We start from the raw sequence: 15,412 nt of genomic DNA, 5'->3' as shown, positions 1-15,412 counted from the left end.
GACAATCTGTTTACCAATGGGGATAGCACCACATGTGGAAGACTGTGACACTTGGGGTACAGTCTTTGTTTCAATCTACACAAAAACACATGGTGTTCAGTCTATGGCGGTAATACCAGACGTTCTGAAACAGATTCAAAATGAATACGGTCCAGAACCGGCCTTGAATCTTGGTATGAAATTACTAAAAGATTTCAAACAGGTCTCGGCTATACTATTAGCCAACATCAAAGGTGAAGCAGCATCCGTGGCAATCCCCCAAAAGCTAAAAGAAACAGATATAACATACCAACCATATGAGCTTGCTAGAATTATTGAAACATCATATGAAGTACTAGGTAGAGATAATTTGGGTGGGAAACCATTAAAACTCCAACTAACAGAAAATCCTGAAAAGGTTTTTATTAAAAATAATCTAACTACTCCTGAAAAGAAGTTTGAAAATACTAAACAGACACTTCCTAAAGAGAAGCGTTCTCAGTCCAGAGAAAGATCTCCCCAACGGGGAAGTAGGGTTCCACAACGGGAGCCCTCTGAAAAAAGATATAACCTTAGAAATAGGGATAATTTAAGAAAACCTGATGGATATTAAAATACTGATACACGTTCCTCTCGCACCTTTCAGACTCACAGAAATCCGAGAGGAGGGTCAGAACAGAAAGAGGAACGCGTGAAGTCCAAAGGAGAACAGCACGTTCCAAAAAATAAGTAAAACTCAATTCACCAAGAAGAAGGTAGCAAGCGTAAAGATTAGACATGCCGAGGATCTTGAGGACACAACTCAAGAACGGGGAGTGGGCTCAGACAATGCTAGACAGCACAGCAGAAGTCACCATAGCTCGCAAGATCCTGATGGATCATCTGGAGACAGTGGACTTAAATGAATGCATTCAAGTTGAAACTGCCGACACCAGGGTTAGTGTACCACACAAGTTATATGGAATAACACTCCAGATGGAGGGGAATATACCTAGAAAAATAAAAGCACTCTTTTGGGAGAAGCTTTCTAAGGGTTATGACATTCTTCTAGCTGAACAAGACTGGCCACCTGAATTTGTCAAGGAGAGCCCACATGGCGAAGAGATAATTATGCCAGCCTTCTCAAATCATATTCCTATTCATAAAAAATACACCAATGCCAGAAAATGGGCTGTGGCTCAGGCTCCAGCATTATATAAAAAACATGTGGGATGGGATGAGGACTCTCCTCACCATAAAATCCAGTTAAAAAATCAACCTACTGCACAGAGGCAGTATCCACTTAAGCAAGAAGCTAAAAAACAAGTCAGGGAGATCTTAAATCAACTTGAATACCAAGGGGTGATTGAAACGTGCACCTCGTCAATGAACAATCCTTTGTTTCCTGTCTCCAAACCAGACAATTCATATCGTCTAGTTTTGGATTACAGACATTTAAACTCCTGTTGCAAAACATTTGCAGTACAAAATGCACACAGTGCAGCACTGATGAATAACATCGTGCGTAAAAAATATAAAACCACATTAGATATTTCGAATGGGTTTTTCTGTCAAAACATTGCACCTGAAAGCAGGCATTTGACCGCTTTCTCAATTATGGGTACCCAGAGACAATTTTGCCGTCTCCCCCAAGGATTCATGAATAGTCCAGGGTTATTTTCAGCCAGGGTAACAGAGTTACTACAAATGTATGATGATGAGGCATTATCTTATGTCGATGACATCTATCTTACAGTCAAAGCCTCAATGGAAGGTAGCTATGCAGCGTTACCTGTAAACTATCCACTCGGTAATACATACATAATTGATGCAAACTCCGTTCCTTTTGCTCGAATCCCTGGAGTGGGGAACAGAGTAATTCCAAACAGGAACGAGAGAGGTGCTTTTGTACATGAAGCACATATGGGAGAGGGTCTGAGACATCAAGGCATCTTAGAATCTCTAATACAACTAGAAGAGATGTACTAGTGGCCAGGGATGAGTGTCCAGGTTTACGAATTTGGAATCAACTGCAATACCTAATACAGATATCATAGTTTTGAACACCACAGATACCTGATTACAGTGTAGCCAGCCCAGTTCAGACACCACTGTTAGACAGCATTAGACTATCTACACGCAAACGTCATAATGGACGAATGCGGTCCCAAAACTACTAGGACAAGATTTATTTGGATGTGGCCCCAGCGCTTGACTGACCCCAGAACTGTTAGAAAGGATTTGCGAGTCTTTATCGGCACATACACAATCGGCACGCTACATTCTGACCAGGGTCCTGCGTTTAGCTCTCGAGCTTACAAAGAGGCCATGGCTAGCTTGGGCGTTGCATTGCGGTATTCTAGTTCCTTTCATCCTGAGGGTAATGCGGTAGTGGAAAGAAAAAAACGTGACATAAAGCAATCCATAACAGCTAAGGTATTAGGTTCGGGTCCAACGTAGTCTTAAAAATCTGCCAAGAAATTCTCTGGGTGGAATCACTCCATATGAATTACTGTTGATTGTCAAACTTCAGTGGTGGAACGAAAACTCTTTGATGTCAAAGATCGTTTGGCTGTTTTACAGGACTTAAATGAAACAAGAAGAAGTCTGAGTAATACAATACAAACGCAAACGACCACTGAAGAAAAACCACCTGTCCCAGCAAGACCTGTCTGGATTCCAAAGATTGGGGATCTAGTCAGAGAAAAGATCACGGTAAAGAAGGAATTTGGGCCTTCTTACAGAAAAGCAGTACCTGTCTTGGCAATCCAAGGAACAAGATCAGTAGTACTACTGCCCCTTTCTGGTAAAAGGGAGAACAGGGTTGTGTCCATTAACCTGGTCAAACCACATCATGTGGCCGATAATAAGTAGTTGGCCTAGAGGACTCCCAAGATGTAGCAGACAACCAAATCTTTCTACAATCCAAGAGGTCCAAACTGAAAGACTTATCACCTTTGATAAACCTGAAGTAAGAAAAGAAGGTCTATGCAACAAAGCAATGGAACTCGTGCCTCTTGAGACCCAAATAACAGTTTGTCAAGAAACTCCTATGTTATGTTATGTTATGTTATGTTATGTTATGTTATCTTATGTTATCTTATGTTATGTTATGTTAAAGTATTTATTTAGCGCACGTTCACCGGATAGGTTTCTTGGCGCTTCTAGGTACATAGCTCTAGATGACTTCACAGGGTTCAGGTGGAATAGGCTTGTCGGAACAACCACGTTTTTAACTGTTTTCTGAACTGAGGATGGGAGTGATTGGAGCATATTGAGAGAGGGAGGGAGTTCCACGTTTGGGGAGCCAGAGTGGAAAACCGGGACCCGCCATGTTTAAGGCGCTTATATCTCGGGGCGATCAGAAGATGTTGGCCAGATGAGTGAAGAGTAAGGGAGGGGGTGTATTTCCTAATCCTTTTGGAGATGAATTTTGGGCCTTCGTCTAACAGTGCCTTATGTACAATGCAACCTAACTTAAAGATACTGCGTTGTTCTACTGGGAGCCAATGCAATTGTTGAAGTAGTGGCTTTACGTGCAGTCGGGCCAGGAGTTGAAAGATAAGTCTTGCCGCGTGGTTCTGTATTAATTGAAGGCGTTGTAACTGGTATGCCGGAATTCCAACATAAAGTGAGTTGGCATAGTCCAGTCGCGAGATGATGAGCGCGAGAACAACCAAAGTTAGTGCCTCTGTTGATAGGAATCTTTTTATTTTCTTTATTTTCCGTAGCATGAGGAAACAGACCGAAGTCACAGAGCTGATCTGGGATTTCATTGAGAGGTCCTTGCTTATCTTGATCCCCAGGCTTTTTGGCGAAGGTACTGGGTCGGGCAGAGGCCAGAAATTGGTGTTCCAGGTATTTAGAGTGCTGCCTGTCAGGATCAGTTCTGTTTTGTCTGGGTTCAATTTTAATTGATTGATGGTCATCCAGTTGCTGATATAGATCATAATAGCCTGCAGATTGGATTCAAATAGACTAGTGGGTTGGATGTTAAAAATTAGTTGCAGATCATCTGCATAGTTTAACACCAGAACATCCATTTCCTTAAATGCGGTAACCAGAGGCTGCATATACAGGTTAAACAGGAGGGGGGACAAAGAGGAGCCTTGTGGAACTCCACAGGAGAGGCGACCTTTCTTTGAGCAGAACCTACCTAATCGGACGGATTGATATCTGTCCGTCAGGAAAGAGTGTATCCAGCTCAGAGCCTGGCCCCCGATGCCCAGGATATTATGATCGATCGTTTCGAAAGCAGCGGACAGGTCGAGAAGAATCAGGGCCTGAGGGGAATCAAGGTCAGCTCCGGTGCGTAGCTCGTCCATGACGGTCAAGATGACAGTTTCGGTCGAGTGAGCAGGCCTGAAGCCAGCCTGGTGGGAATCCAGGTAGCGAGACTCCTCGACAAAGGAGCTCAGGCAGCCAGCCACATGCGCCTCCAAGATCTTACTCAAGTAGGGCAGAAGGGATATAGGGCAATAGTTGCTCATCCCTAGGGGATTAGCGCCGGGTTTCTTTAGGATGGCGAGAATCTCCGCATTTTTAAAGGAGTCGGGAACAGTACTGCTACAGATTGAGGTGTTCAGAAGAGCCATAGGGGGATCTGGGCAGGCACTGAAAGCTTCGCGTAATATGTGAGGGGGACCGCTGTCAAGAGGGGAGCCTGATTTTACTTTGAGCAGTAGGTTGGAAAAGGATTCTGAGGTGATAAGAGGAAGATGATTGAATGGGGCTGAGTGATGGCAAGGTGGGGCTGGTGGGATAGGCAGGTTGGATGCTGGAATGCTAGCTTTTATCGTGGCAATTTTTTCCAAAAAGTAATGAATCCCCTAGTTCCAGAGAGTGCACAGGTTGCGTCGAGACCCTCTCAAGGCCTGTCAGTTCATCTACGATTGAAAAGATCTCTCTAGTTTTGTTGGCGGAATTCAGGATTTTCAGCGAGATAAACTCGGTTTAACATGTGGTAACAGCAGTTTTGTATTCCTTAAAAAGAGACAATTAGATTAATTTTAGCTCAGGTTCGTAGTGCCTTCTCCATTTTCGCTCAGCTTGTCGAAGACTTAATTTCAGTTTTTTTAAGGCAGGTGAGAACCATTTTTGAGCGTCATGTGGTCTGCGAGATCTGATGTTTTTGAGAGGGGCGACTTTGTCGCTAGCCGATTCCAGCCAGGTGGTAAGGTTTTTCGACTCAGTGGTCTGTCTACAATGATGTAGCCTCTGACTATACAAATATGACAAAGGAAGAAGCAACCCCAAAGATTAATAACAATCCTGATCCAATTCCAACAATTGACAGAACTGCCTCTGGCTATTTCATCAACTTTGATACATTTTCTGAGGATCCCAGTGAACCTGAAGATAAGCCAGCAAATAAAACTTTCGAAGAAAAAATAACAGAACTCTTTCATCAACTTGGAAAAACATATCTGGTTTCACCATGGATTGAATTTTGGATTGTGTTAGGTGTACTGTTCCTGCTGCTCTGGCTCATTCTGGTTTTAAGCTTGGGAAAGATGATAGATGGAAAATACAGCACAATGGACACAGCAAGTAAGAAAATCAACGTGCTCCTGAAACCTCACAAACCATCTCATCGTGAACGAAGAGACCTCTCATCAGTGAACATCACAGCTGTTCCTATACCTGGTGGTATAGCATGGGACAGAACTGTTTATGACATCTAAGGCCCGGTGGAGCTGTTGAAGATTCTACACCAGTTTAAGGTTTCTATGAGTGACTTTGTTTCATTCAGCACATTTTCTGATGATTGGGACTTTGAAACTGTTAACAACATGATGACAGATTTAGAAATGTCAGCTACATTTACAAAACATGAATACCTAGAAGGTTCATCAGATTATGAACACATGTATTGTTTTAATCATTATGGTCACCATTATTTGCATAAATTTGCAAACCCTAGAAATGTTTTTATTTACAATCAATGGGAACATTGTCCAACACCGACAAAGGGCAGCTCAAAAACATTTTATGAAAAGTTTCCGTACTTCTCAGGGTTTAATGTTACAAATCCAGAAATGTTTTATTTTAAAAATGAGCATAAGACAGGAATAAAAACAATGCTGACCAATACTAAACAAATGTATTCTGCAAACTTTTATGCTCAGCTGTCTACATTAGGTTTTGACTTTTGGAAAGACAACATTGAGACGAAAACTGTCTGGGGCACAAAAGATTGGCAGGTGCAAGGTTTAGAAGCCTTGTTCAGAGCCTGCATTATACCAGAACAAATAATGTTTTTAAATGACACTGTTCAACAAACTTCTTGTCTTGGCCTGGCTAAGATAAAAGATTTAAACAAACTGTCCATACCAAAGCCCTCACCTGACAGCAATAACTCTGCGGATGAGGAGGTAGACATAAAACTGATTTTAATTCAAAACAGAACTAATCCTGATTGGAAAAAATGGTTAATCTGGCCCACAGACACGAATAACTGTCAAGATAGATTCCTGAACAAAACACAAGGGTTCACAGTGAATAGGCCAGATCCAAGATATTCTCAGAGACAACATCCAGGGATAGTAACTACTTACAGTGTGGGAAAGTTATGCCTTGAGTGGCTACATAAATCTACACTTCCAGAAATCAAGCAACACTTATCTTTACTTAAAGAAGGCAATGATTTGCGAGATTTCTTAATGGGGCCTCCAAACCACGTCAAAAATGTTTCATATACGCCGGTATATACGCTGCTTACAACGAAGCATGGAAAATAAAGTAAATGGAAACTGCAGAAAGAATACGAGAAATTGATCGTATTAAGGGGGTCAATAGGATCGCGGTTTTCCGGCATCCTCCGGGCCGGCGGAAGCAACCGCCGGCCCGGAGGATGCGGGGAAACCGCTGCGGATGCTTGAAAGACCCACCGCCAAATTAGGATGGCTGGTGGGTCTTGGAATCTGTCCGCCGCTTTTCTGCCGCGGTCGCCTTCCGACCTCGGCGGAAAAGCATTAACATGGCTGGCGGTGTCTATCAGACACCGCCAGCCATATTATGATGGAGTAGAAAGTATGCTTTTCCACTGTGGCTTTTCCGCCGTGGAAAAGCATACGGACCTTCACTCCGGGGGCCCGTTGCGGGCCCCCTGGGTGAAAGGGGGTGGGGGGTGCACATGGGGGGTACCTATGGTCCCCCCCTGTATTTGCGTGAACAAAGCGGCAGGCACCGCACGGTGCCTGCCGCTTTGTGCACGCAAATGCCGTGCATGCATTTTTAATATTGAAGCTTGAAGCTGCACCCGCCGCAATGTTAAAAATAGAGGATGTGACCGCCACCCTGGCGGTCACATCCTAATCTGCATGGAGGGACCGTCGCTGCCCCTGCGGACGGTCCCTCCTATCCTATGGTGGCGGATGGACTCAGGTCCGTGCGCCATCATAATCAGCCCCTAATTTAGAGAACAGCCTCTCTGTAGGGGACAATGGGTTAACGACTCTGTCCTCCAGAATGTATTCTTTGGACAGCATCGTATCATCTGCAATTGACATAATGGAGCAAGACTTGCTAATGTTACAACATGGCCAGTCTCAATTACGTTCTATAATGCTGCTAGGCTGTAAGTTGCAAAATCTCCGTTCAGGCTACGTGCCATGGCGTTTAATCAATACCACGTCATTGTTTACTGTGTTTAACCTTACAGATAAACAAATCTCTTTGGCACAGAAAGGAGCAGTCTATACGTGCTGAGCATTGAGAAATTGGAAAGATTACCATTGACAGTTTCTGAGAAGCCTGTCATTGAATGGATAATACATGGCACCATCACGATACCAGTGACGATTTTCCAAATTAAGTATTGTCTACAGCATATACCAGCGGGCCTGTATGAAAGGTTGGGTAAGGAATATATTAAGTCGACATGGACTTTACCTTACACACACAAATGTTGGAATGGGGGAAAAGAGGTATTCCTTAGAGGTAAAAATTTTAAGAACTCACTAAGCGGTACACTTTTGTGCTAAGGTATTAACTTACACGGAGCCTGCGAAGGTTCTGCAAATAACCTCTCATGCTTCACCCTCCACAGTGATAGAACCAATTTTCAGGAAGCTATCCAATGGCAGCTACGTTATGCTCAATGACTACAGCTGTTGTGGCATGTTGCCAGGAAAAGCGTATCTAGTTAGTGTGTCATCCAGGGTCACTTGTTATATGCAAGTATTGTATCCAAAGAGCAAGAGAGAAAGGGAGACGGTGTTATGGCCTTCACTGAATATCTATTCTATACGAATTCATACTTTAAGCAGAATGAAAGTCATTCTTTTACAAAAAACTGTGCCACTGACCTCGTCTAGAGAAACGTATGATCTGCAAGTTGCAAAGACTTCTGCAGAGATACATGCATTATTATCAACAATTGCCCAGTACATGTCGCAGAAATGTTAAGTCAAATCTTAAATATGTCTTATACCAGTGGCATCGCACATGTATTGTCATATTGTTATTGCTTACCTATATACCGTGTTAAGTTAGCATGAGCTTATTAAATGTTTAAACGCCATTTTTCCTTTTGCTGCTTCTGCACACGACACATAATTGTTATTTTAGCTTTCAGCCTAGAAGAGCGTTGTGATTTACATGAGAATAATATGTTATTGCTCTGATATCAGCTTTGCTTGGTAAACTGTCTGCACAGTGAGTGCTGAAGCCTACAAGGATAACTCGACACAGTGTTGTTGTGAGGTCTGATCTTTGCACCTTCCTAGACATAACATAAAAAAGCAGCTGCTGCCAAAATCTGGCTTTACGCGCGTTTTATATTGCTTTGCTTAGAGCACACGTTAGACACTTGATGGTGTGTGGGCGTGGGAGGGGGTCGGGTAGTGGGCTCCTGTTCAGAGAGAGGCGGTACACCAGTATATTTCTTTAAACTGGGCTTTATTTTTATGGTGCGCTTTGTCCTAAAGGTCAATCTTTCCTTGGCGAACTCCAGGTTGTTCGTGGTGGCGATGTCTTCGGGTTGCTGTTGTCCGGGTTGTCCTGGCAAGCGTCTACTTCGACCACTTCAGGTCTCCGGGGTACCGAAGGAAAAGGAGACCAACAGAGGGAGCCGTTAGAATCAGGTCGTGAGATGGCGTATTTCCAGGGGCCAAGTGAGTGAGGGGACACCCGTGTAACTTTTACTCTAGCAGTGCTCGTGCTAAGGAAGGGTAGACTCGTGAGGGTTTACAGGACGGGTATGGAGGGAAAGCAGGACTCGGGACACACACGGGAAAGGCACGCACAGGGCTATCTACATATCTACACAGGGGTGTTCTTCTTCCCCACCCAGGCCGCCCAACGCCTCCGTACCTGGGACAGCCACACTCCTCCCTCGGGAGTGTGGCACGGCGGAACACGGGGTCGTTGGCCTCCTGGCTCTCCTTCACTCGCTGTTCTCTCGTCTTCTTCGGCAGCTCCGGTCCTCTTCTCTCGCTCGTCTTCTCCGCTTCTGACCTCCGGGGTGTGAACACACCCACTGTACAGGATTTCCTGCCTCTTGTCCAGTCCGGGGTTACCGACGTCAGAGAGGGGCGGAGTCCCGTCTTGTTCCTGGAAGGTCCAGTTAAAGGCGCCGTCTCTTTTCTCTTCCTGCTCCGAAACGCTGTCCCACTCAGCCCTCGGGTCATAGGTCTGTGGGGAACGAGGGCAATTATGAACAGGCATCCACCAGTTGGTACGTCTTTCCACCCCGACCTCGCTACACACCTCCCCCCTTGGATTCTCCCGTTCGGGGAGAATAGGAGCCCTTGAGAGAAAGTCTGCATTGCTGTTCTCTATGCCTTTTTTGTGGATTATCGTAAAGGAAAAGGGCTGTAGATACAGAAACCATCTCAGAACTCTGGCGTTCTGGGACATGTTCTTCTGCATCCATTGGAGAGGAGCATGGTCGGAGTGCAGAGTGAAGGGTCTCCCCTCCAGATAATACCTTAGTTTGTCCACTGCCCATCGTATCGCGAGGCACTCCTTTTCCACAGTCGGGTACTTGCTTTCCCTGTGTTGTAACTTCCTACTAATGAATAGAATAGGATGCTCCAACCCGTCCTCACCCACTTGTGACAGTACTGCGCCTACCCCGGTATCAGAGGCGTCGGTTGCCAAAATGAACGGTTTCTCATAATTAGGGGGAATCAAAACAGGGCTGGAGGTGATGGCACTTTTTAGGGTTTCAAACGCCAGACGTGCTTCTTCGGGAGGAGTTTTACCCTGGTGGAAGTTTGTGTTCTTTTTGAGGAGATTAGTTAAGGGGGCTGCTATGTTAGCGAAGTCCCTAATGAACCTCCTATAATAGCCTATAAGGCCCAAGAAGGCACGCAGCTCTCTGATGCTGGAGGGGAATGGTGTTTTGGTTATGGCACTTACTTTCTCTTCCTGGGGAGCGTTAACCCCATCCCCTAACATGAACCCCAGATATTTCACTCGGGGAAATGCTGCTCTCGATTTTTTGGAGTTCACATGGAGTCCGGCCTTTAGTAAGGCAGAGAGGATTCTGTCTAAGTGGACTAAGTGGTCTTCCCAAGTCAGACTGAAGATGACAATGTCATCGAGATATACCGAACTGTATGCGGTGTGTGGAGCTAAAACGGTGTTCATTAAACGCTGGAAAGTTGCCGGGGCTCCATGGAGCCCAAACGGTAATACGTTGAATTCGTATAGTCCGTCATCTGTGGCAAAGGCTGTTTTATGCCGGTCGCATTCCCTCAGCGGCACCTGCCAATATCCCTTGGTCAGGTCAAGGGTTGTGATGTACCTGGCTTCGCCTATCCTTTCTATTAGTTCGTCCACTCTGGGAATAGGGAAGGCGTCGAAGGATGAGATAGAGTTAAGAGCCCGGAAGTCCATACAAAAACGGGTAGACCCGTCTGGCTTTGGGACCATCACTATGGGCGAAGCCCAATTACTTTTTGATGGCCGTATCACCCCGAGCTGTAACATGTCCCTGACTTCCTTTTTTACATCTGCTCTCCTTGCTGCTGGAACGCGATAGGCTCTTTGCTTGACCACTTTTCCTTCTTCTGTCTCTATACAGTGTTCTGCTAGGTGGGTACAACCTGGTACGTCTGAGAACAGGGAGGAGAACCGCTGTAACCCTAGTACCAGTTCCTCTCGTTTGGTGTTCGACAACTCGGGGTTAATGGGTAATTGTCCCAGGGTTGAACTTTCGTCTCGTCCTGGTAGTGCTAGCTGGTTTGTTTTGGGAGGGGGTCCTATCCATTTTTTTTTTTTTGTAAAAGTACACCTATCCATTTTTTTAACAGGTTGATGTGGAATGTTTGATGGCGCGAAGGAGAGACCTGTACTCGATACGTTGTTTTGCCTATGGTCTCTGTGATCAAATAGGGCCCCTTCCATTCACTTCTAAACTTCTGTGTGGACGATGGTAGGAGTACCAAGGCCCAGTCCCCTTTTTGTAGGGTCCTCCATTTCTTCCCTTTATCGTAATATTGTTTCTGCTTGTTCTGGGCTTTTTCCAGATTAGAGTAGGCTAAATCTCTCAATTTGCCTAACCTGGACTTTAATTGCGTAGTATAGTCCAAGAGGGACCTTTGATCTGCCGCTTCTTCTCTTTCCCAGGCTTCCCTTGTGATTTCTAAAAGGGATCTGGGCTGTCGCCCGTATAGAAGTTCAAAAGGCGAGAACCCTAAACTACTTTGTACCTGTGCCCGCAACACATAAAGGGCCAATGGCAACAACTTATCCCAATCCTTGTTTTCGGCAGTTAACATCTTCTTGAGTGTGGCCTTCAGTGTACGATTGTACCTTTCGACCAGACCATCCGTTTGCGGATGGTCGGCCGAGGTTCGTATGTGTTTCAGATCTAACAGTCTACACACTTCAGTCATCATCCTGGACACAAAAGGGGTCCCCTGGTCGGTGAGGATCTCCCTAGGGAATCCCACCCTCGAGAACAACTCAATCAGTTTTTCTGCCACGTTTTTGGTTGTTGGGGCACTAAGAGCAAATGCTTCGGGGAACCTAGTGTTGTAGTCCACTACGACTAAGGCATAAGTATGTCCTCTAGCCGTACGGGGAAGGGGTCCTATAAGGTCCATGCCCACCCTCTCAAAGGGGTTGCCTATGATTGGGAGAGGTTGAAGGGGCACAGCAGGGGGCCGGTTCATATTCTTCTTCTGGCAGACCTCACATTGTTTACAATAAGCCTCGGCTGTCTTGTAAATCCCCGGCCAGAAGAAAAGACGCATGATGCTCTGTAGTGTTTTTTCGGCCCCGCTATGTCCTGCTGTCAAATGGGTATGGGCATAGAACAATATTTGTTCCCTGAAATCATTTGGAACAACCAGCTGGAGTGGTTCGTCTGCCTTTCCTTCCCTATATAGCAGGTCGTTCTTGATCGTGAATTTGGGATATCCTGGGGATGGAATCGTCTGTTCTCTGTGGGCTGCCTCCCACGCGTTCATGAGGGTTGGGTCATTGGCCTGTGCAAACTTGAACCCCTTATCCATTTCCCATGGGTCGGAAGTGAGATATGTTTCCCTAGGTCGTTCCATCAGCTCTCTCCTGAAGAGGGCGAGGAAATCAGGATTGTCTATTCCCACTATCAGGTCCTCTGGTAGGGAGTCTACCACTCCCACTTTTACTTCACATGGGTCTCTACCTATCGGTCGTAGGGTGACATGGGCTACAGGGTAGGGTTTTACATCCCCGTGTACGCATCGTATATGCACCCGAGCCTCGGGCCCCACTTGGGAGGGTAGGACAAGTCTTGACTGAATCACAGATTGCCGGCATCCCGAGTCTAGTAGGGCTTTTACGCAGTTACTGTTGACAAAAATCCTTACGTAAAAGGAGGGCCCCATCTCGGCAGTGTACATCACGGCTCTCGGTATGTATCCGACCTCCATGGGTTCTTCCGTTGTTTTCTTCCTGGGACACATTCTGGCTATGTGCCCCCACTCCCCACACTCAAAACACTGTGGACCCCTGTTGGGAGGAGTATCATATCTTATTGGCCGGGTCCTCCCTATGTCCAAGGGAGGTTTGTTGCTCTTCTTGTCTTGCTTCATGGGAGCAGGGTTGGGTTTGGTGCCCTTATCGGTGTCCCAGGGTAAGGTGCGAGGCATCGCTCGGTTATAGTTCGAAGCCATCTCGATGGCTTGATCTGGGGTGAGACCGGAATGCTGTCTCAACCAACATTGAGTCCCGTATGGTAGGGCCTCCATAAACTGCTCCAGATAAACACTGGCCATTATTTCTTCTTTGCTACGACTCTCGGGTTTCAACCATTTATCTGCTGCCATTTTAAGTCTAAGGTACAGGGTCTTAGGGTGCTCCCCGGGTACTCCTTTTTCTTTCCTGAACCTGAGTCTGTAGGCTTCGGTGTCAAGCCCCAAGTGGTCTAGGATCACCGTTTTGATAGTCATGTAGGGTGTTACTCCGGTTTGGTTGGCTACTTGGTAAACCGCCTGGGCTTCGCCAGATAGAAGGGGGGCTAAAAAGAAAGGCCACTTCTCTTCAGGCCAACCACAGGCCCTGGCTGCTCTCTCAAAGTTGACTAGGAAGGCGTCGGGGTCTTCCCCCGGGACATATTTCTGTAGCTGTACACCAGAGGGGTTAGGCCCAAAGGGTCTTCTCTCCATTGGTATAGGAACACCTGGGTTCTGCACCGCTTTCTGTAGCCCATCCAGCTGGGCGGCAATCGTTGATTTGATCATGTCCCGGTCAGCATCGGCTGTTGATATCTGTTGGCCGACGGCCCACTCCAACTTCTGTTGCCCCTCAATTAGCTGCTGGATTACCTGTTCCATCGCTGGGTCCGGCAGGGAAGGGGCGTATCCCACTTCTGACACCAATGTGGGCGTGGGAGGGGTTCAGGTAGTGGGCTCCTGTTCAGAGAGAGGCGGTACACCATTATATTTCTTTAAACTGGGCTTTATTTTTATGGTGCGCTTTGTCCTAAAGGTCCATCTTTCCTTGGCGAACTCCAGGTTGTTTGTGGTGGCGATGTCTTCGGGTTGCTGTTGTCCGGGTTGTCCTGGCAAGCGTCTACTTCGACCACTTCAGGTCTCCGGGGTACCGAAGGAAAAGGAGACCAACAGAGGGAGCCGTTAGAATCAGGTCGTGAGATGGCGTATTTCCAGGGGCCAAGTGAGTGAGGGGACTCCCGTGTAACTTTTACTCTAGCAGTGCTCGTGCTAAGGAAGGGTAGACTCGTGAGGGTTTACAGGACGGGTATGGAGGGAAAGCGGGACTCGGGACACACACGGGAAAGGCACGCACAGGGCTATCTACATATCTACACAGGGGTGTTCTTCGTCCCCACCCAGGCCGCCCAACGCCTCCGTACCTGGGACAGCCACACTCCTCCCTCGGGAGTGTGGCACGGCGGAACACGGGGTCGTTGGCCTCCTGGCTCTCCTTCACTCGCTGTTCTCTCGTCTTCTTCGGCAGCTCCAGTCCTCTTCTCTCGCTCGTCTTCTCCGCTTCCGACCTCCGGGGTGTGAACACACCCACTGTACAGGATTTCCTGCCTCTTGTCCAGTCCGGGGTTACCGACGTCAGAGAGGGGCGGAGTCCCGTCTTGTTCCTGGAAGGTCCAGTTAAAGGCGCCGTCTCTTTTCTCTTCCTGCTCCAAAACGCTGTCCCACTCAGCCCTCGGGTCATAGGTCTGTGGGGAACGAGGGCAATTATGAACAGGCATCCACCAGTTGGTACGTCTTTCCACCCCGACCTCGCTACATGGTGCTTCGCAGGCAGAGAGCTGGTGGAAGATGATGTGATCCTCTGCCACTGAGATCTTGAGGTATGGGCCCGCCCTGCTAAAACCCAAAGAGACCTTCTTAGATATAATATAATATACTAAAGTAGGGAGGGTGAGAATTAGATGTTGTTAACTCCTATTCATTTCAGCATTTTAGCATGCTGTCACCATTCGCATTCTATGGACTAGTAACTATGCTGATAACTTTGCTTCTTATAATATGGTTGCTTGTATTATCTAAGATACTGCGTTTGAGAACCCTGCATTAGTAAATAAATATTTCAAATGTGCACGTGTCCTCTTTTACTCCATGTTCTGGTTTGAAATGATTGTATAACGAAAGAGTGTTCATGTGTTCCACGATACCTGAGGTATTCTAAGTTCATGTTCTGGTTTGTCTAAACATTGGGAGTTTGTTATGACCAATGAGACACTGTAGCTAGCTCGGTAAGGGATTTTGGGTACTGAGGTGAGTTTTGGGCCACCCTAATTCACTGAGGTTCCAAATCTCTATGCACAGTTCTGTAGGAGAACGGAATCCCTGCTACATGGCGCCCAACGTTGGTGGTCTTATATCATGACACTCAAGTAGTATATCATTCAATACTTAACCTCTTCACTGTCGTTTCCAGAAAACGGTAGTGTCGGAAAAAACCTACCTATTTTTGAAATAGGTCTTTTCAAGGTTGAATCTTTCTAAACGGTTTCCTTGAATTACTACCCAGTTGTGCT

This window comes from Lissotriton helveticus, chromosome 5_1 (assembly GCF_964261635.1).
Source record: "Lissotriton helveticus chromosome 5_1, aLisHel1.1, whole genome shotgun sequence".
Classification (NCBI taxonomy): domain Eukaryota; kingdom Metazoa; phylum Chordata; class Amphibia; order Caudata; family Salamandridae; genus Lissotriton; species Lissotriton helveticus.
Note: the sequence above shows the minus strand (reverse complement) of the source record.